A 21431-nucleotide genomic window follows, 5' to 3' on the forward strand; every position below is an offset into this window, starting at 1 on the left:
AAAAACAAAACAAACACAGAGAATAGAGAAAGAGTATTGAAGGCTGTAAGAGAGAAAAAAACAAACAACCTACAAAGGTAGACCCATCAAACCCACAGCAGATTTCTCAATGGAAACCTTAAAAGCAAGAAGGGTATGAAGTTAGACATTCCAGGCACTGAATGAAAATAAGTTGAACCCTAGGATACTCTACCCAGAAAAACTATAATTCAAAATAGATGCAGCAATAAAAGTCTTCCATGATAAGCAGAAACTAAAACAATTTATGTCCACCAAGCCATCAGTATAAAAGATTCTCCAAAGAATTCTGTACACAGAAAATGAAAGCAAACAAAACCATGAGTGGACAGGCAGTACCAAATCACTGGAGAAGAAAAGACAAGGAATCAGAGAGTAACATTAATTCAGCTGCACACAATCAAACCTTAAACAACAAAAATGACTAAATGACAGGAATCACCATATACTTGTCAATATTAACTCTGATTGTTAATGGACATAACTGTCCCAACAAAAGACACCATTTGACAAACTAGATTAAAAAGGACATTCCAACAAGCTATTGTTTACAGGTGACCCATATCATTAACAGACACAAGCACTGGCTTAGGTTGAAAGGCTGGAAGATTTACCAAGACAATGCCCCCCCCCCAAAACAGAAATGAGTAGCAATGCTTTTCTCAAAGTAGACTTCAAACTTACATTGATCAAATGAAATAAAGAAGGACACTCCATACTAATAAAAGGGAAATACACCAACAAGAAATAACAGTTACCAACCTATGTGCACTCAACATCAGTTCACACAATTTCATTAAAAATACTCTGAAGGTCTTAAAAGCACATATAGTATCCAACACAATGGCAGTGGGAGAATTGAATACCCCATCACCAATAGATAGGCCAACCAACCAAAAAATCAATAAAGAAATTCTAGAACTAAATCACAGCATGGATCAAATGGACCTAGATGATGTCTACAGAATGTTTCATCTGACATCTGCACAATATACATTCTTCTCAGCAACCCATGGAACTTTCTCCAAAATTGATCATATCTTAGGGAACAAAGCAAGACTCAGCAAGTATAAAATAACAGAAAAAATTCTATCATTTCTACCTGATCACAATGTATTAAAACTAGGACTCCAGAACAAAAACAACAGCAGAAAACATGCAAAAAATTATAATCTGAACAAGACATTGCTTAATAATTAGTGGGTCATTGAAAGCCTACCAGAACCTATGTGACACAGCAAAGGCAGTCCTAAGAGGAAAGTTTGTAGCCATGACTGCATATATTAAAAGGACAGAAAAATCTCAAATTAAGGACTTCATGCTACATCTCAAACTCCCAGAAAAACAAGAACAAGCAAATCCAAAAATAAACAGAAGAGAAATAATAAAAATAAGAACAGAAATCAGTGAAATAGAAACAAAAACTCAGACTAAGAATCAACACAAGAAAATCTGGTTCTTTGAAAAAATAAACAAGATTGATAGACCCCAGGCAAATCTGACTAAAATGAGGACAGAAAAAACCCAAATCAGTAAAGTCAGAAATGGGAAAGGGGAGATAATATCAAACACCACAAAAATCCAGGGAACCACAAGGGATTACTTTGAGAACCTATATTCCAATATATTTGAAAATCTTGAAGAAATGGACAAATTTCTAGATACTTATGACTATCCAAAATAGATCCAAGAGGATATTAACCACTTGAATAGATCTATATCATGAAATGAAATTGAATCAGCAATAAAGAGTCTCCCAAAAAAGAAAAGTCCAGGACCTGATGGACTCTCTGCTGAATTCTACCAGACCTTTAAAGAAGAACTAACGCCAACTCTCCTTAAACTTTTCCACAAAATGGAAAGGGACAGAACATTGCCTAACTCATTCTGTGAAGCCAGTATTCAACTCATTCCAAAACAAGACAAAGACACCTCTAAAAAGAAGAACTATATGCCAACATCCTTAATGAACATCAATGCAAAAATCTTCAATAAAATAATGGCAAACCAACTCTAACAACATATCAGAAAGAACATTCATCATGACCAAGTTGGCTTCATGGCAGGTATACAGGGGTGGTTCAACATTCACAAATCTATAAATGAAATACAGCACATTAATAGAAGCAAAGACAAAAAACACTTGACTATTTCAATAGTTGCAGAAAAAGCCTTTGATAAGATCCAACACTACCTCATGATAAAAGCTCTAAGAAAACTAGGAATAGAAGGGATGTACTTCAACATTGTAATAGCTATATATTTCAAATATATGGAAAACATCATACTCAATGGAGAAAAACTGAAAACATTTCCCCTAAAATCAGGAATGAGACAAGGGTGCCCACTATCTCCACTCCTATTCAACATAGTCCTGAAATTCCTATCCAGAACAATTAGACAAGAAGAAGAAGTAAAAAGAATACAAATAGGCAAAGAAACTGTCAGAACATCCCTATTTGCAGATGACATGATCCTATATCTTAAAGACCCAAAAAACTCTACTGAAAATTCCTAGACACAATTAACAGCTTCAACAAGGTGCCAGGATACAAAATTAACTTATGAAAATCATTAGTTTTCTATACATTAACAATGGACAAATTGAGACTGAATGGAGGACTGGGATATGAATCCACACAGCTATGCCCACCTTATTTTTGACAATGGCTCCAAAAACATAATATGGAGAAAAGAGAGCCTCTTCAACAAATGTTGCTAGGAAAAGTGTTTATCTGCTTATAGAAAACTGAAATTTGATTCATGTTTATCACCCTGTACTAGTATCAACTGAAAATGGATCAAGGACCTTAATATGAGACAGCAAAGAGCAGGGAATACTCTGGAAGCAACAGGTATAGGCAAGGAATTCCTCAATAGAACCTCATCAACTCAGCAACTAAGAGAAAGGATGGGCAAATGATACTACATAAAATTAAAAAGTGTCTGCACAACAAAATATATGGTGTCATAACTGAAGAGACCACCCACAGAATGTGAACACATATTTGCCAGCTATACACCAGACAAAGGACTGATAACCAGAATATACAGGGACCTCAAAAAACTAAACTCTCCCATAATCTCTAATCTAATAAAGAAATGGCAACTTAACTAAACAGAACTTTTTCAAAAGAAGAAATTCGAATGGCAAAAAAAACCATGAAAAATTGCTCACCAACTCTGGACATAAAGGAAATGAAAATCAATACCACACTAAGATTCCACCTCACCCCTGTTAGAATAGCTATCATCAAAAACATCACCAAAATGTGTTGGTGAAGATGTGGGGAAAAAGAAACCCTTGTACACTGCTGGTGGAAATGTAAGCTAGTACAACCACTCTGGAAAAGAATATGGAGGCTTCTTAAAAAACTAAGCATAGATCTGCAATATGATCCAGCAATCACACTCCTGGAGATATACCCAAAGGAATGTGACACAGGTTACTCCAGAAGCACTTGCAAACCCATGGTCATTGCAGCGCTATTCACAATAGCCAAGTTATGGAAAGAGCCAACATGCCCCACTACTGATAAATGGATTAATAAAATGTGGTATTTATACAAAATGAAATCTTACTCAGCCATGAGGAAGAATGAAATCTGATCATTTTCAAGTAAATGTATGGAACTGGAGAACATCATCTTAAGCAAATTTAGCCAGGTTCAGAAAATGAAAGTTCATATTTTCTCCCTCATATGCAGATTTTAGATCTAAAACAAATGCAATAATATTATTAGACCTGGGTCACACCCTAAGGGGAGAATACATACAGGAGGAATAGGGAAAGGTAGGACATCCCAAATCTTGAAAGTTTTTGATGTGCCTACTGCAAAAGAGCTAATACAGTAACCTTAAAATGACAGAGGTCAATATGGGAAGATGACCGGGAAGAAGTGAAGAGATCTGCAAGAGATGAATCAATTTGGGTTCTAATATTCTTGTACATGGAAGCAATGCTAGGAATCTCTCTGTATAGCTATAGTTATCTCAACTAGCAAAAATGCTGTCTTTCTTATTGTTGCTTAGGTTTACTCTTCAACATAATTGGAGAAATGGGCAGAACAGGTTCTGTTTGGAAGCGAGGAGGGAGGGGAGCAGAGAGGGGGCAAAGGCCATGGGGGGAGAAATGACCTGAACAATATATGCACACATGAATATATGGATAAAGAAAAAATAAATTGTAAGTTTGAAAACATTGATTTGTTCCTACTAATTTTACAAAATGCCTTCTTGCAACTGGGCATACATTCATATTCTCCAGTCCCTATCTTGGTTGATGATACACTCAGTTTTAGGTATTTAATGTAATCAGTGTGTGAGAAATTATGCCATATCTCCAAATTTGGTAGAAGGGAACCAAGGGCCTTTCCTTATTTATATGAAATTTCATATAGTCATAGTAATTATTTTACATTTTCTGACAGTCTTTGCTGCTAGTCATTAATTCCTGTATAATAAAAACATGAACTTAGGTATTTTCCAAAGTAATTCACTTCCTTGCTTTTCAAGTTTTGCTTCAGTTTGACAATTTGCTTCTTGAGCAGCTTTGTTAAAGCCAATGGAAGACTCACTTATTATTAGCACATAGGAAATAGGCTATACCAATAGATGTGTCTGTCATATATGTTTCTACTCTAGCATTTTCCTATGATACTGCTATAGACCATGTACTGCCATGGAGACTGTCCTTAACATTTCCTTCTTTCATTGATCAACTAGTTTCAGTTAAACTAAATTCTAGTTCAAGCAAGTACATGTTATATAAATATCACATGTATAGATATATCATGTATAGGTAGCAGCATGTGAAACCTGGCTGCAGGCAATGTGGTTCAGAGTACCATAAAACATTTCTCTACCATTTGGTTTCTGAAGAGCTGCTAATGTGTGTTTCTGCTCACATAAGCCACAAAGACTTTATATCATTTAAAACAAGTTAAAGAGTAAAACATTCTATTTAAAATTAGTAGCAGTCTCCAACCAATGAGAGGATCAATGTGGGTTACAATTCCTTGGAGGAGCATATGAATTCATATCAAGGACAGAAAACAAGAGTCACCAGCAAGGTTGGATAACCTCTTGTGCTCATCTCTTATCACTCATGTATCTTAAGTCAGCTCTCAAGTATTAGTGATTGAAAATGGAAGCAAATTTTTGAAGACCATCAATATTTTGTATGCTTGTATTAAGCATAGATTGAGAGATTATAGACAAGATTTTAATGTATATCACTTACTGCTCTTTTAAGAAACTCAGTCAACAAACATACTGGAAAGTTCCATGTTATTAGAGAAGGGAGGAAGTGACCAATTGTTCCTTAATTCAGTCTTTACTTAGTTGTCTTTGTATCATTAATTCATAAGTAAACAATGACAGAATTTAGATATGTTTGTTCAATAAACACCAAATGCCATTAAGTTATCTTTCCTATGAGAAGAGAAGATAGCTGGTATTAGGAACAAGTTTAACTTTCACTATTTGAAATATATGTACATCATTGTTTTAATTAATTATATATCTTAGTCTCAATCATAATTAGATAGGAAAGTGATACAGTTTCTTCCATAAGTACTCAAACTCTAACTATATTCTCATATATATGACTTGAACAATTAAAAGATATACAAATACCTTGGGCATGAAGAAGTGCTTTAGTTTTATTTAATAACGTTATTCTCATTTGCTTAGTCTCTGAGAATAAAGTTTCTAATACATGATTCATGCATTATGTATCCCAAAAAATTCTCTAAAAATGATAACATCAAAAATCAAATAACTACTAACAAAATGAAATAAATCTTCTGTAACAAGTACTTTAGGTGTAATCAGAAATATCTAGCATCCCTCCATCTCTGCTCCACATATATGACAAAACCTATGCTTATAATGTAGGTTATTGGAGTAGTTTTTTGTGAAGCATCTTTTGACAGTCAATCCACATGGTGCCCACCCACAATGATAAAACATAAAATCTAACAATATTGATTATACATAATTATTAATATTTATAATACATATTATTCATAACACACAATATCCAGAAATTTCAATGACAAAAGTATGTTGCTATTAACAGTGTGTTTTCTAAACTATTATAATATTTACAGTTAATTTTTTGGCAGTACTGGAATTTGAACTCAGGGCCTCACTCTTGCTAGGTAGCTTCCACTTGAGCCCCTCTGCCAGCCCTATATTTACAGTTAATTTTATTACTGAATTTATTTACCCAAAATAGCACCAAGATATATGAGGAAGAAATGTTACTCATGCAGGAAATACTTGAAAGAAATTACTGTAATTGAAACTTTATCCATCACCATAATTTAGGAAAGATTAATTATAACTAACATTACTTCCCTTTAAACTTATACATATGGCTCAACTGTGACTGAATTTTCTTGCTGAAACAATATTATGAAATTGAGGAATCTAATTCCCTTATATCAAAATTTTATGACACGAAGAAGTATAGAATAATTTTAATGTAAATGGCATAATTGTACCCAATCTTCTTTACATCTCTGAAAGTATACTTGGATTGTGCTGTATTCTAGTATGTTGTGTTTTTTGTACTTAAAAATATCTCTAGTGTCAGAATTAAGTGATTCCTATTACCTTCAGCAAAACTCTATTACAACTTAAAAGATTATTTGAGATATTCAGTAAAACTTTCTTTTACAATCAATTTGTCATGCATATTAATAAAAAAGTCAACTTCAATAAATGTAAAATAATACTTAGTATAGCTTTCTGAGGAAATTGGAAAACTGACACTTCAAAATGAAGCATTTTCTGATTGTTGGTTCAATTGCTTCAAGAAGAACATGGTAAAGAAAGGTCACCATTTTCACTCATTTACACCTGTCAGAAGCTGGAGTAAATCTTTCAAAAACATATTCTTTGGATGTTTTTTCCCCCTGGAAGCAATTTTATGATGAAAGAAACATAAAAAGCAAAAAGAAATAGAAAGTGAAATACACAAAAATTAACTTTGCTTAAGAGAGTTTTTGAATTTGTAGAAGTGATTCTTTTCTGTTTGAAGAAATCAGAGACAGAAAGCGGTTTTATAAAATGTAGTTCAAAATAATCTGCAAGTAATACTTTATTTGTCCATACAATTTTACTGGGATTTATTTATATTGAATAAGAGAAAACCACAAGGAAAATCTAGGGACCTAGAAGACAGGGAGAAGGGGAAGAGCACTTCTACTAGGAAACTAAAGCAACATCACATGACTGAACTAATGCACCAGCACTAGCATGGGGAGCATGCAACACTTTGGCACTGCAGACCCCAGCACACCAGGGCAGTAGGACTCATTTAGCAGCCCACCTGCTGATGACTCCGTGGACCTTGAGTGCTGCCTACACTTGTGAGACATAATTTAGGATTGAGAAAGTGAGAATACATGCTCCCATAGATTTGAGGGAAGGATAGAAGCAAGGACCATTACAAATCATAAACATTTTCTATTTTCTACTAGTGAAACGCCTTGGTATAAGATTAGAAATTTTTCTTTAAATTCAAGAAAATAGAAATCTTGGAGAGACGCTGGAGACACACTTTGCAGGCATAATCACCGAGAAAAGGCATAACTTTGACTCCTCCACATCTCCAGCCAGCGCAGAGAATCTCCACTTCACGTTAAACGGAGAACCGAGGAGGGCCTCCAGGGCCGCCAGTGGCCAGCGCCCATATGGCTTGGGAAGACGCGGACCAGGTGAGCTTCATGGTACCGCGGTAGCCCCACAGACAAGCCTGGGCCAGAGCAGCATAGCCCCCTGGACAGACTGACCTCCACCCGGGAAAAAAAGAGAAACTGAGTACTAAGCAATAAGAACAGTTAAGACACGCTGGAAAGAGGGTGGGGCGCCCTGAGTGCTGAAGATTGAGGGAAGGGAATCCTTCCCGGGACTGTAAATAAACAAGCAGGGTGGCAGGAGAGGCTCTGGTGGGAGCAGGGCGGGGACACTTGTGAGAGGAGGGAAGACACACTTCCCACGTGAACTGTAAATATACACACAAGCCTGACAACGCAGGGCAGTGTCACCTTTCCCAGTGCTTGGAAAGGGGAAAGCCTGTAGCAGAGGCCCCCAACACAGGAGAACTCTGAGCAAACAAAGCCTGTGGGACCAGGTGAGTGCTAGCTCACCCCAGAGACCTGCATAAATAACGCCGCCAGTTACAGGCTGAGAGCAGCAGGCAGGCAAGCCACAGTTGCAGATACCACTCTCAGAACTGCCTCCAGACGCTTTTTTTTCTTTTTCTCCCTACCTTTGATGAGAGAACAACCGAATTACACCTGCAAGCCGAAAAACTTACTGAAACTGTATTGCATTTGAACTGGGGACACTTGGTGGGGCTTTTTTTTTTTCTTCTGTGTGTGTGTGAGTGTAGTTTTGATCTACTTTATGCATCCCCTTTGATGAGACAACTACAGAACAACATCTGAGGCACCAACCCCAGGACTGGAGATTGAGATGGACATCCAAATTATTAAGACTGAAATTGCATTGCATATAAACTTGGAAGTTTTTTGGTTTCTCTTTTTTTTTTAATTTTCTATTTTCCATTTTATTTTAATTCATTTTTATATATAGATATTACTTTCATATACTTATTTTTTATTTTTTTATCTTTGATTTTCAATCCTCTCTCTGTCTCTCTATTGTCTGTTCAGCTTACTGTCGATTAGTACACTAACACTCCCTGTTTATACCTTTGAAACTCTCTTGTCTGATACGTTGTTCTGCTTTCTCCTTCTTGTCTGTATATTTGTATTCCTCTTTTCTTTAACTTCTTGCTTTCCATCTCAGCTCACTCTTCCATTCTCAATATTACCATTGTTATTATTACAAGCTAGAAAATACTTAATTACACACAGTACAGGGACAGTAACAACACCAAGGACAATGACAGGAAGACAGAAAAAACAAGGAAACCAGTCTCCCCACAGCAAAAAATTAGTACAGGAACCAGAGGGGAATGAAGAGAACAGAAACTCAGATCCAGACTCCAACAAAATGAAGATAAACTATGCCAAAGGACCCAATGAAGCCCACAAGAATAATTTAAAAGAAGATATACTACAAGTACTCAATGAGAATTTTATAGAGATGATACTGGATAGGGTCAACCAAAATGTACAGGAGACACTCAAGAAATTCCAAGACAATAAAAATAGAGAATTTGAAAAAGCAAAAGAAGAAATAAAGGAAACCATAGAAGCACTGTATAAACACCAAAGTAAAAGAGAGAACACAATGAATAAATGGATAAATGAACTCAGGACAAAAATAGACAACAATAAAGAAGAAAACAGCCAGGATATGGAAAACCTCAGAAAAAAGAACGAAACAGAACTGCAAAACAAAACGGAAGGCCAATCCAGCAGAATAGAACAAACAGAAGACAGAATCTCAGAACTTGAAGATGAAATGGTAATTAAAGGAAAAACTGAAGAACTATTAATTAAACAACTCAAGACCTGTGAAAAGAAAATGCAAGAACTCACTGACTCCATCAAAAGACCAAACTTGAGAATCATGGGCATCGAAGAAGGAGAAGAGGTGCAAGCGAAGGGAATGCGTAATATATTCAACAAAATAATAACGGAAAATTTCCCAAATCTAGAGAAAGATATTCCCATACAAATGCAAGAGGCCTCCAGGACACCAAACAGACCAGATCAAAATAGAACTACTCCACGACATATCATCATTAAAACAACAAGTTCAGAAACTAAGGAAAGAATATTGAAGGCTGTAAAAGAGAAAAAGCAAATAACATGCAAAGGTAAACCCATCAAAATCACAGCAGACTTCTCAACAGAAACATTAAAAGCAAGAAGAGCGTGGGGTGAGATCTTCCGGGCACTGAATGAAAAAAACTTCAACCCCAGGATACTCTACCCAGCAAAGCTATCATTCAAAATAGATGGAGCAATAAAAGTCTTCCATGATAAGCAGAAACTAAAACAATATGTGACCACAAAGCCACCATTACAAAAGATTTTGCAAGGGATCCTGCACACAGAAAGTGACACCCAACTTAACCATGAAAAGGCAGGCAGCACCAAACCACAGGATAAGAAAAAGCAAGACAGTAGAGAGTAACATCAAGTTAGGTACACACAATCAAACCTTCAAACAACTAAGATAACTAAATGGCAGGAATCACCACATACCTATCAGTACTAACGCTTAATGTTAATGGACTTAATTCACCCATCAAAAGACACCATTTGACAAAATGGATTAAAAAAGAAGATCCAACAATTTGTTGCTTACAGGAGACTCATCTCACCGACAGAAATAAGCATATGCTTAGGATGAAAGGCTGGAAGAAGATTTACCAAGCCAATGGCCCCCGAAAACAAGCAGGAGTAGCAATACTTATCTCTGAAAAAGTAGCTTTCAAACCTACATTGATCAAACGAGATAAAGAAGGACATTCCATACTAATAAAAGGGGAAATAGACCAAAAGGAAATAATAATCATCAATCTGTACGCACCCAATGTCAACGCACCCAATTTCATCAAACATACCCTGAAAGACTTAAAAGCATATATAAACGCCAACACAGTGGTTGTGGGAGACTTTAACACTCCATTATCATCAATAGATAGGTCATCCAAACAAAAACTCAATAAAGAAATCCAAGATCTAAAATATGCAATAGATCAAGTGGACCTAGTAGATGTCTACAGAACATTTCATCCAACCTCTACACAATATACATTCTTCTCAGCAGCCCATGGAACCTTCTCCAAAATAGATCATATCCTAAGGCACAAAGCAAGCCTCAGCAATTATAAGAAAATAGAAATAATACCATGCATACTATCTGACCACAATGCAGTAAAAGTAGAACTCAACAACAAAAGTAAAGACAAAAAACATGCAAACAGCTGGAAATTAATAACTCATTACTTAATGAAGAATGGATCATCGATGCAATAAAAGAGGAAATTAAAAAGTTCCTAGAAGTCAATGAAAATGAAAACACAACCTACCGGAACCTATGGGACACAGCTAAGGCAGTCTTGAGAGGAAAGTTTATAGCCATGAGTGCATATATTAAAAAGATTGAAAGATCCCAAATCAATGACCTAATGATACATCTCAAACTCCTAGAAAAACAAGAACAAGCCAATCCCAAAACAAATAGAAGGAGAGAAATAATAAAAATAAGAGCTGAAATCAATGAAATAGAAACCAAATAAACCATACAAAGAATCAATGAAACAAATAATTGGTTCTTTGAAAAAATAAACAAGATCGATAGACCCCTGGCAAACCTGACTAAAATGAGGAGAGAAAAAACCCAAATTAGTAGAATTAGGAATGCAAAAGGGGAGATAACAACAAACACCATGGAAGTCCAGGAAATCATCAGAGACTACTTTGAGAACCTATATTCAAATAAATTTGAAAATCTAAAAGAAATGGACAGATATCTAGATACATATGATCATCCAAAACTGAACCAAGAGGAAATTAATCACCTGAATAGACCTATAACACAAAATGAAATTGAAGCAGCAATCAAGAGTCTCCCCAAAAAGAAAAGTCCAGGACCTGATGGATTCTCTGCTGAATTCTATCAGACCTTTAAAGAAGAACTGATACCAACCCTCCTTAAACTGTTCCACGAAATAGAAAGGGAAGGAAAACTGCCAAACACATTTTATGAAGCCAGTATTACACTTATCCCAAAACCAGGCAAAGACACCTCCAAAAAGGAGAACCATAGGCCAATCTCCTTAATGAACATTGATGCAAAAATCCTCAACAAAATAATGGCAAATCGAATTCAGCAATACATCAAAAAGATTATTCACCACGACCAGGTAGGCTTCATCCCAGGGATGCAGGGGTGGTTCAACATACGAAAATCAATAAACGTAATAAACCACATTAACAGAAGCAAAGACAAAAACCACTTGATCATTTCAATAGATGCAGAAAAAGCCTTTGATAAGATCCAACATCATTTCATGATAAAAGCTCTAAGAAAACTAGGAATAGAAGGAAAGTTCCTCAACATTACAAAAGCTATATATGACAAACCTACAGCCAGCATTATACTTAATGGAGAAAAATTAAAACCATTCCCTCTAAAATCAGGAACCAGACAAGGATGCCCACTATCTCCACTCCTATTCAACATAGTACTGGAATTCCTAGCCAGAACAATTAGGCAAGAAGAAGGAATAAAAGGAATACAAACAGGTAAAGAAACTGTCAAAATATCCCTATTTGCAGACGACATGATCCTATACCTTAAAGACCCAAAAAACTCTACTCAGAAGCTTCTAGACATCATCAATAGCTATAGCAAGGTAGCAGGATATAAAATCAACATAGAAAAATCATTAGCATTTCTATACACTAACAATGAGCAAACAGAAAAAGAATGTATGAAAACAATTAAATTTACAATAGCCTCAAACAAAATCAAATACCTAGGTGTAAACCTAACAAAAGATGTGAAAGACCTCTACAAGGAAAACTATACACTTCTGAAGAAAGAGATTGAGGAAGACTATAGAAAGTGGAGAGATCTCCCATGCTCATGGATTGGTAGAATCAACATAGTAAAAATGTCGATACTCCCCAAAGTAATCTACATGTTTAATGCAATTCCCATCAAAATTCCAATGACATTCATTAAAGAGATTGAAAAATCTACTGTTAAATTTATATGGAAACACAAGAGGCCACAAATAGCCAAGGCAATACTCAGTCAAAAGAACAATGCAGGAGGTATCACAATACCTGAGTTCAAACTATATTACAAAGCAATAACAATAAAAACAGCATGGTACTGGCACAAAAACAGACATGAAGACCAGTGGAACAGAATAGAGGATCCAGATATGAAGCCACACAACTATGAGCAACTTATCTTTGACAAAGGAGCTAAAAATATACGATGGAGAAATAGCAGCCTCTTCAACAAAAACTGCTGGGAAAACTGGTTAGCAGTCTGCAAAAAACTGAAACTAGATCCATGTATATCACCCATTACCAAGATTAATTCAAAATGGATCAAGGATCTTAATATCAGACCCCAAACTCTTAAGTCGATACAAGAAAGAGTAGGAAATACTCTGGAGTTAGTAGGTATAGGTAAGAACTTTCTCAATGAAACCCCAGCAGCACAGCAACTAAGAGATAGCATAGATAAATGGGACCTCATAAAACTAAAAAGCTTCTGTACATCAAAAGAAATGGTCTCGAAACTGAAGAGAACACCCACAGAGTGGGAGAAAATATTTGCCAATTATACATCAGACAATGGACTGATAACCAGAATATACAGGGAACTTAAAAAACTAAATTCTCCCAAAACTAATGAACCAATAAAGAAATGGGCATGTGAACTAAACAGAACTTTCTCAAAAGAAGAAATTCAAATGGCCAGAAAACACATGAAAAAATGCTCACCATGTCTAGCAATAAAGGAAATGCAAATTAAAACCACACTAAGATTCCACCTCACCCCTGTTAGAATAGCCATCATCAGCAACACTACCAACAACAGGTGTTGGCGAGGATGCGGGGAAAAAGGAACCCTCTTACACTGTTTTTGGGAATGCAGACTAGTACAACCACTGTGGAAAAAAATTTGGAGGCTACTTAAAAAGCTGGACATCGATCTACCATTTGATCCAGCAATACCACTCTTGGGGATATACCCAAAATACTGTTACTCCAGAGGCACCTGCACATCCATGTTTATTGCGGCACTATTCACAATAGCCAAGTTATGGAAACAGCCAATATGCCCCAGCACTGACGAATGGATTAAGAAAATGTGGTATCTATACACAATGGAATTTTATGCAGCCATGAAGAAGAACGAAATGTTATCATTCGCTGATAAATGGATGGAATTGGAGAACATCATTCTGAGCGAGGTTAGCCTGGCCCAAAAGACCAAAAATTGTATGTTCTCCCTCATATGTGGACATTAGATCAAGGGCAAACACAACAAGGGGATTGGACTATGAGCACATGATAAAAGCAAGAGCACACAAGGGAGGGGTGAGGATAGGTAAAACACCTAAAAAACTAGCAAGCATTTGTTGCCCTTAATGGAGAGAAACTAAAGCAGATACCTTAAAGCAACTGAGGCCAATAGGAAAAGGGGACCAGGAACTAGAGAAAAGGTTAGATCAAAAAGAATTAACCTAGAAGGTAACACCCACGCACAGGAATCAATGTGAGTCAATGCCCTGTATAGCTATCCTTATCTCAACCAGCAAAACCCCTTGTTCCTTCCTATTATTGCTTATACTCTCTCTACAACAAAATTAGAGATAAGGGCAAAATAGTTTCTGCTGGGTATTGAGGGAGGGGAGCGGGAGGGGGTGGAGTGGGTGGTAAGGGAGGGGGTGGGGCCAGGGGGGAGAAATGAACCAAGCCTTGTATGCACATATGAATAATAAAAGAAAAATGAAAAAAAAAATAAATTCAAGAAAATATATTTTTATTGAAAGAACAGAATGCATATTGTCATTTTGGAATTTTTCTTTCCTATAGAAGGAAAAGTGCTACATTAAAAATAATTTGCTGGCAATCAACAATGCTGAATGGTTCAGTTTCAAGATTCTTTACCTTTCCAAATTGGGCTTAATAACATCTATAATTTCCAGTTTTTGAGCTAGAAAGCAATATAGTTTTTGTTTTTTAGTGGTGGTAGAATTTTGAACCAGATTGGTGCTATACCATTAATAGCGCATAATAGAATATTTTATGGGCTAGGGGCAGTGGTGGCACCCATCTGCAATCCCAGATATGTGAAGGGTAATTGGTAAGAAAATCATGGTCTAATACTGGACACACAGACAATTATGAGGCACTGTCTGAAAAAAAAGTGTTGCAGGTGTAGTTAAAGTGGTAGAAGACCTGCCCAGTACCCAAGAGGCACTGAGTTATATGCCAGTACTTCAAAATAAAGAAAAGATACAACACACATCATGTCCTAAGAGAATTACAAGTTCCTGTTGCTACTGAATATTATATAGTATATTCACTTACTTTGCTGCTTTAGTAAGGACTTATATTTATGTTTTTTATCAATATAAAAAATACACAATTGTCTTACAGGTAAGGAAACTGAGGAATGAGAGCTTAAGACATTTACTCAAATTCCATATCTGGTAAACAGCACTGCTTCTAGAACAAAGTCTGCTTACTTTGTGAGTTTGCTTTTTTTACTTTTGTGCTACATGCAGTCCCTGCTCTAAGCCTGGACTCATTTACCTGTAAAATAGGAGAAAGTAGTGTCTAAATTATGGAGTCTCATGAAGATTAAATAAGTAAAGGATTTGGAACAGTGTGCCCTAAATGGCAACTGCTATTAATACTGGTAGAAGTAATATGCTGCATTCTCATGATAATAAAGAAATTATTTGTAACAAAAAAACCTAATTGTTAGTAAATACATATTAGGCAATAAATGACATGTTTGCCAATTTACAGAGAGAATTCTTGATTATTTTTATTCATTCTGGAGAAATAGATAATAATTATTTCTATAATATTTGTCACTCTTTAGGCTTTATTTTATACCTGAAAGAAGAGTTTCTGACAGCCTTATGTAAGGCAGCAAGTAACACTCACAATCGAGGTCATGACTTGAAATAATTAAGGTCAAGTAGAATACTGATTAGAATCAACCACCCCAGGGCAATCACACTGCTTAACATTTTATTATGAATCTAGATTGTTAGAGTTATAAGAAGTCATTCCATAGCTGACCACAATGAGTTCACATCTTGGTGAGTACAAAGCCCAAAATAAGGACAACCAAGAAATAAGAATGGAGAAGGTTTTACTAACTGCATCAGGTAGGGAGAAAATGGGAATTGCCTCCAAAACAATAAAATTCCCAAACAAAGGACACATGAGAATTTTATTTGGTGGGCCTAAATTTATTCATGTGGAATGCAATTTATGGGCAGAGACAATCCTGAGCATGTTCCATGAAGGAGCACAATTCTGAACATGCTCAGTTTAAGTTTATAGTTTGAGAAGGAATGATAACAAATGAATTTTTGGCAACTTAGCCCAAGATTGTGGACAGGAACACCTGTGAGTATGCTCAGCTTGTGTCAAAAGGGAAAATACTCTTTGAAGTACTGTTAATATAGAATTTTCCCAGATTTTGCCTGCTTCTCTTAGCAACTAACAAATTTCCTCAGGAGACATTTCATTCCTCATCCTTAAGAGGTTCATATATGCAGGTCATTCTTCTGAAACTACTTTCTGTGTAAGTGACATGCTGCAGTTCCCTAGAGGAATGAAACTCTAGATGGTAAAGCAAACTAGGTCTTAGTATCATCGGGGAAGTTTAACACCATTTCTTGAGTTCCTTTCCCAATTGTTTTACAACATTTTAAGGCACACATAATTATGATATAAACCTGACAAAAATCAGTACATTGACATTCCTAATTTGTGTATCATAAAAATATAGACAATTCCCTGAAGAATCCAGGCCAAAACACAGGCCATCTAAAGAAAATGAGAAAAAAGATACTCACTATTGCATCTTAAAGTAAACTTGCATTAAATTGATTTAAATTTTGTTTTAAAAAAACTAAGTATTCAGAAAATAAAAAATCTATAAATCAGCAGGCGAACTGGGAGAAAAGGAAAAATGAGTTTTTTATTGTTTGGCTTAACTTATTCTTTGACTTTTAGCTTTAGTGCCCATCCTGGTTCTGGCTTAGAGGAGGAGGCATTTATGGACTCACAGGATTCTTCTCATTCATGTACTTTTTAGTCTGATTTGGTGAATCCTGGGAGTCACAACTTCTAATTTAAGGGAAGAGTAAGTACTTAATAAGATTAAATAAGATCCTTCCAAATTGAGTCAAGCTGCTTCTGGAGTGTCTTTGACTTCAGGATTTAAATGTAACCCATCTCCTGGTCCATACGAGTGAAAGCATACCCATATAGAAGGATATTTAACTGTCAGTTCACTTTCTACATCAGGGTGTAGTTTAGAGGTAGCTCTCCCTGGAAAGGATTATCCATACAGCATTTTAAAGGGGCTGAGTTTGATCCTAACTTTTTGAGGAATTTTAATGTTGATGAGAGCAATTAATGACAGCTTCACCCATTACCCATTTCATGAGTTAATGAAACTTTTTGGCCAAGGTAACCTTAGTGATATGACTGGCCCTTTCAGTTTTACTAGATGACTGGGCTCTCCATTCAGAGTGTGAACTCCTTTGTAATGCTTGCATCTGGAAAATCCCACTCACTACTATTGAAGTAAAAGTAGATCCATTGTCACTTTGTACAGACCAGTGAACTTAAGCCTTGAAATAATTTCTTTTAAAGTCATTTTACAACTTTCCCTGCTTTTATTGTTTTTTCTATCTAAATCCTCCTAGGTCATTAGGCATAGATGTAAAATTCATTTTTTGGTTCTCTTCAGGTAATATGCTTCTGGCTTGTGTTTCCCTTTCTAACTGGATACAGCTGGTCTCATCTGAATTTTTTGCTTGGCAGTGTGCATTGGTTTTTATAGTTTAGCCATGGCCTCTTAAATTTCAGATCTTTATTGGTCCAAGTGTCAGGGGGCATCTGGTAAGTGAGTCTGGTAATATAACATTCAATTACCTGCCAGTCAATTATGGCCTTTTGTTTATCCAACATTGGAGACCTCATGTGGCTTGCAGACTGTCTCTGACTGCCCCACAGTTTAATAGAACTCTTTCTAACAGGGAAGTATGACATCCAGGAACACACATATTTGAGTGTTTTAAAGTATTTGAGCTTATTTAACATGTCGGAAGTTCAAAAAACTGTATTGTTTATTCCTTTCCTAATACACCTCTTAGACCCAGGGCACTTTTAATGTAGTTAACAAAAATATCTGCCTCTAATATTGAGTAAAACTCAATATTTCTCTCTATTACATTTTAGGTAACCCAGGGTTCCACAGAGGAAGCAGAAGAAAATTGGGAATCCAATGAGAATAGCCCTGTCTATTCTCATCTTCTGTAAAAGGGAACTAAAAGCAATTGAGGTTGTCCCTTATCCTCTTTCTGTAAGACTGGTTTGGGGCATTCCTTCTTCCAAATCCTTCCTCCTTGCAGAATGAACACTTATTTTGTCCCTCACTCTATTGCTGGTCAATGGACTCCAAAATAGAGAAATGGTCATTCACCAGAAACAACTTTTTCTTTTCTGGGTTATCTAGTTGATACTAGAAGGTGATGGTCAACTGGGAAGCTTGTTCCCTATTTTTTATTCTTCTGCAATCACATCTTTGAAGTTGAAAACCTTAAAGAAAATCTCTACCAGTAGAGAAAGGTTAGGTTCTGAATACACAGCCAGTTTTTGGAATTCTCTGTGGATATGAGGAGCACTGAGATATAAAGTAGGTCTTCAGGACTACCTAGTTATGCTCTTTATAAACCTTATATTTTTTGATTCACTGAAGCTTAAAATTCTGTCTCTGTTTTCAGTCTTTTTACCTTAAGACAAATTCATTTCCTATCACAAAATTTTGCTTATCGAAAAACTTCCATATTTAAATTTTCTTTATCAGAAAGTTAACTTCCAACCTACTTTGCATTTCTCTCTACCACTTACTAGTTCCTTTCTGCTTTGTTTAAATTCCTTCTTTCAACTTACATTTTGAAATAATACCTTAAGAAATCTCTAAATTAGACTGAATCATTCTTTTTCTCAGTAAAAGAAAATATTTATGTCACTCTTACTGATTTTATCATAAGACACCTTAATTTTCAGCTTCTATCTTTTGCATATAACAGTGCATGTATCACTGTGGAGTTTTAATGCTTAGTAAGAAAACTTCATTTGTTGTAAGTATCCAGAAATAAAGCAGTTTTGAATTGTTTGCTGTATGTAAAAAAATTTATAAATAAAGAGGGTGGTAAGGGAGGGGGTGGGGTCAGGGGGGAGAAATGACCCAAGCCTTGTGTGCACATATGAATAATAAAAAAAGAAAGCTATAGGCCAAGCAAAGAACAGAAGGCCTTCGAGGAGAATGAAGCAGCACCTATCATGCTAAAAAAAAAAAATTTAAGGGAGAGGGTAGACAAACAAAATACATTTCTAAATGACCCCAATTTTAACTACTTTAAACATCAAATTAAAATTATAACAAAATATTAAACTCAGAAAAATAACATATTTTTCTTTATACAAGTGAGAATCAAATGGAAAAAAAACTTAATTCTGCCTGATTCATTTAAAAAAATTACCAAATATTCTACACATACAGTTCTTTTCCTACCAAATGATTAACCTTTGCTAATTCTCTGTTCACTTAGCACTGATAGAAAAATATACCGACTAAATTGTGCATATAGTAATTCTCACAAATGTAGACAAAGAAATGACGTCATCTCATTCAACAGTATAAATAACAGAATCTGTAAAAGAAATGATGGGATTTCTGTTTACAGTAATAGTATAAATATATGCTGAAATAACTCACATCCATTCAAATTGTCTGTAATGAAATAACTTTTACAGAGAATATGAGAGAATTTAACATTTTTTATGTCAATTTTATATGTTCACTTGGCTACACAATGATGCTTAGATGTTTAATCAAACAACACTCTGAATGTTTCTGTAAAGGAAGGTTTAGATATAATTCACATTGAAGTCAATGGACTTTGAATAAAGATCATCTGAGTGATATGCAAGCTTTTCTTCATCTTTAAATGGGAAGCCTTAAGAGGAAAAGACTAAGTTTCTCTTAGAAAGAAAGAATTTTCCTTAAGATTGACTTTGGACTAAGAATGAAAAAAATATGCTTTTATGAATCTCCATCTTGCAGTTCTGGTGCCATATTTCCATTTTGCAACTCCCTACAATTCTCTGCAATAATTCTTTAAATCTTTCTTTTTCTCAGTCTCTGTCTGTCTCTGTCTCTTTGTCTCTCTCTACACACACACACACACATACACACACACACTCTTTTGGCTCTGTTTCTCTGGAGAACCCTAACTAGTACAGACAAACTTCATTAGCTATTTCTTAGCAGGGAAAAAATTAAACAAACCTCTTTTCCTTGTGGCTACAGTTGAAAATAACTATTGAAATATTTATGTTTTTCAAACTTAAATTGACTTTCAGAATAAATAAGATTGAAACAAGCTATATCAATTAGAAAATGACACATTTCAATGGACCTTTTAGGATAGAACCTATATTACAATGACATGCAAGGTAGTAAGTAATAAATCTTTGAATATATTCAAATCTGATTTCTTCTAGATATGATAAATAAGATAAAAAAGATGTACAGTAATATGGGTCCCAAATTACTAATTATCTAGTTCATATAGAATATGTGTATGACTTTTACATAGATTTATCAATCATTAGCATTTCTCCATCCATAAATATTTATGCTTATTTTGCAAAAGAAAAATAAGATTTTCCTAAATAGCTACTATCTGTTGTGACCACTGAACATATTGCAGATAAAATTTTGTTAAATTATAAATAATTCTTAGTTCGTTCATAAATTAAAACAAATGTCCCAATAGTGAATTTATACCATTATTCCCAAAGTGAATTTTAATCAAGAAACATTAATCACATGTTATTTTGATAAGAGAATGATTTGAGTTTGTACCTATGCTTATATAGTGGTTGGTGATATTTTAAAATACAAAGACTATTAAAATTTAAAATTTCCTTAATTTCTAGAAAGAGGATGGCATCTAGTACATCACTGAAAGATAGGCCACAGCAAGTTATTTAACAGTGTCAATATGAGTGCATTTGTAAGTCTAATGGCAAGAAATTGGTGTCCATTTTCTAGGTAAGTGGAAAGTAAGGTTATCTGCTATGTGTTAAGAGGAGAGTTTGTAAGGTCAGAAGTTTTAAGTGATTGGAAAATTTTAAAATAACTGTTTTGAAAAATGAGAAAGAGAGCTAATGGAAGAAATAGAAAGTTGTCCTACAATATTGAGGGCAATCCTGAGGTTGAGCACTTGAATTTTATGGTGGAAGCAATCTAAAGGCTGTTTGGTTTACTGTGGCAGCATTCATGATTAGAGTTTGCCCAGAAGAGTTCCAAAAATGAACAGTGTGTTGATGATGCTGGAGTAATGAACTAAGTAGCCATAGCTGGAAAGTTAGAAAGCAAGTGAAGGAAGGAGGTCAAAATTAACCTAAAGTATAATCTAGAAAAAAAGATTAATATGAATTTGAAGTAGATAAATAGAGAACATGTAGAAGACAGGGAAAATGTAGGAGGAGAAAGAAGAGGAGGAGGAGGAGCAGGAGGAAATGTATAGCTGAAAACTACAAATTGTGACAGTAGATGAAAAGGAAATGCAGAAAAAATGTGATATTAGAGAGAGATGATGTAGGAGATCATGTTTTCAGAAT

This window comes from Castor canadensis, chromosome 13 (assembly GCF_047511655.1).
Source record: "Castor canadensis chromosome 13, mCasCan1.hap1v2, whole genome shotgun sequence".
Classification (NCBI taxonomy): domain Eukaryota; kingdom Metazoa; phylum Chordata; class Mammalia; order Rodentia; family Castoridae; genus Castor; species Castor canadensis.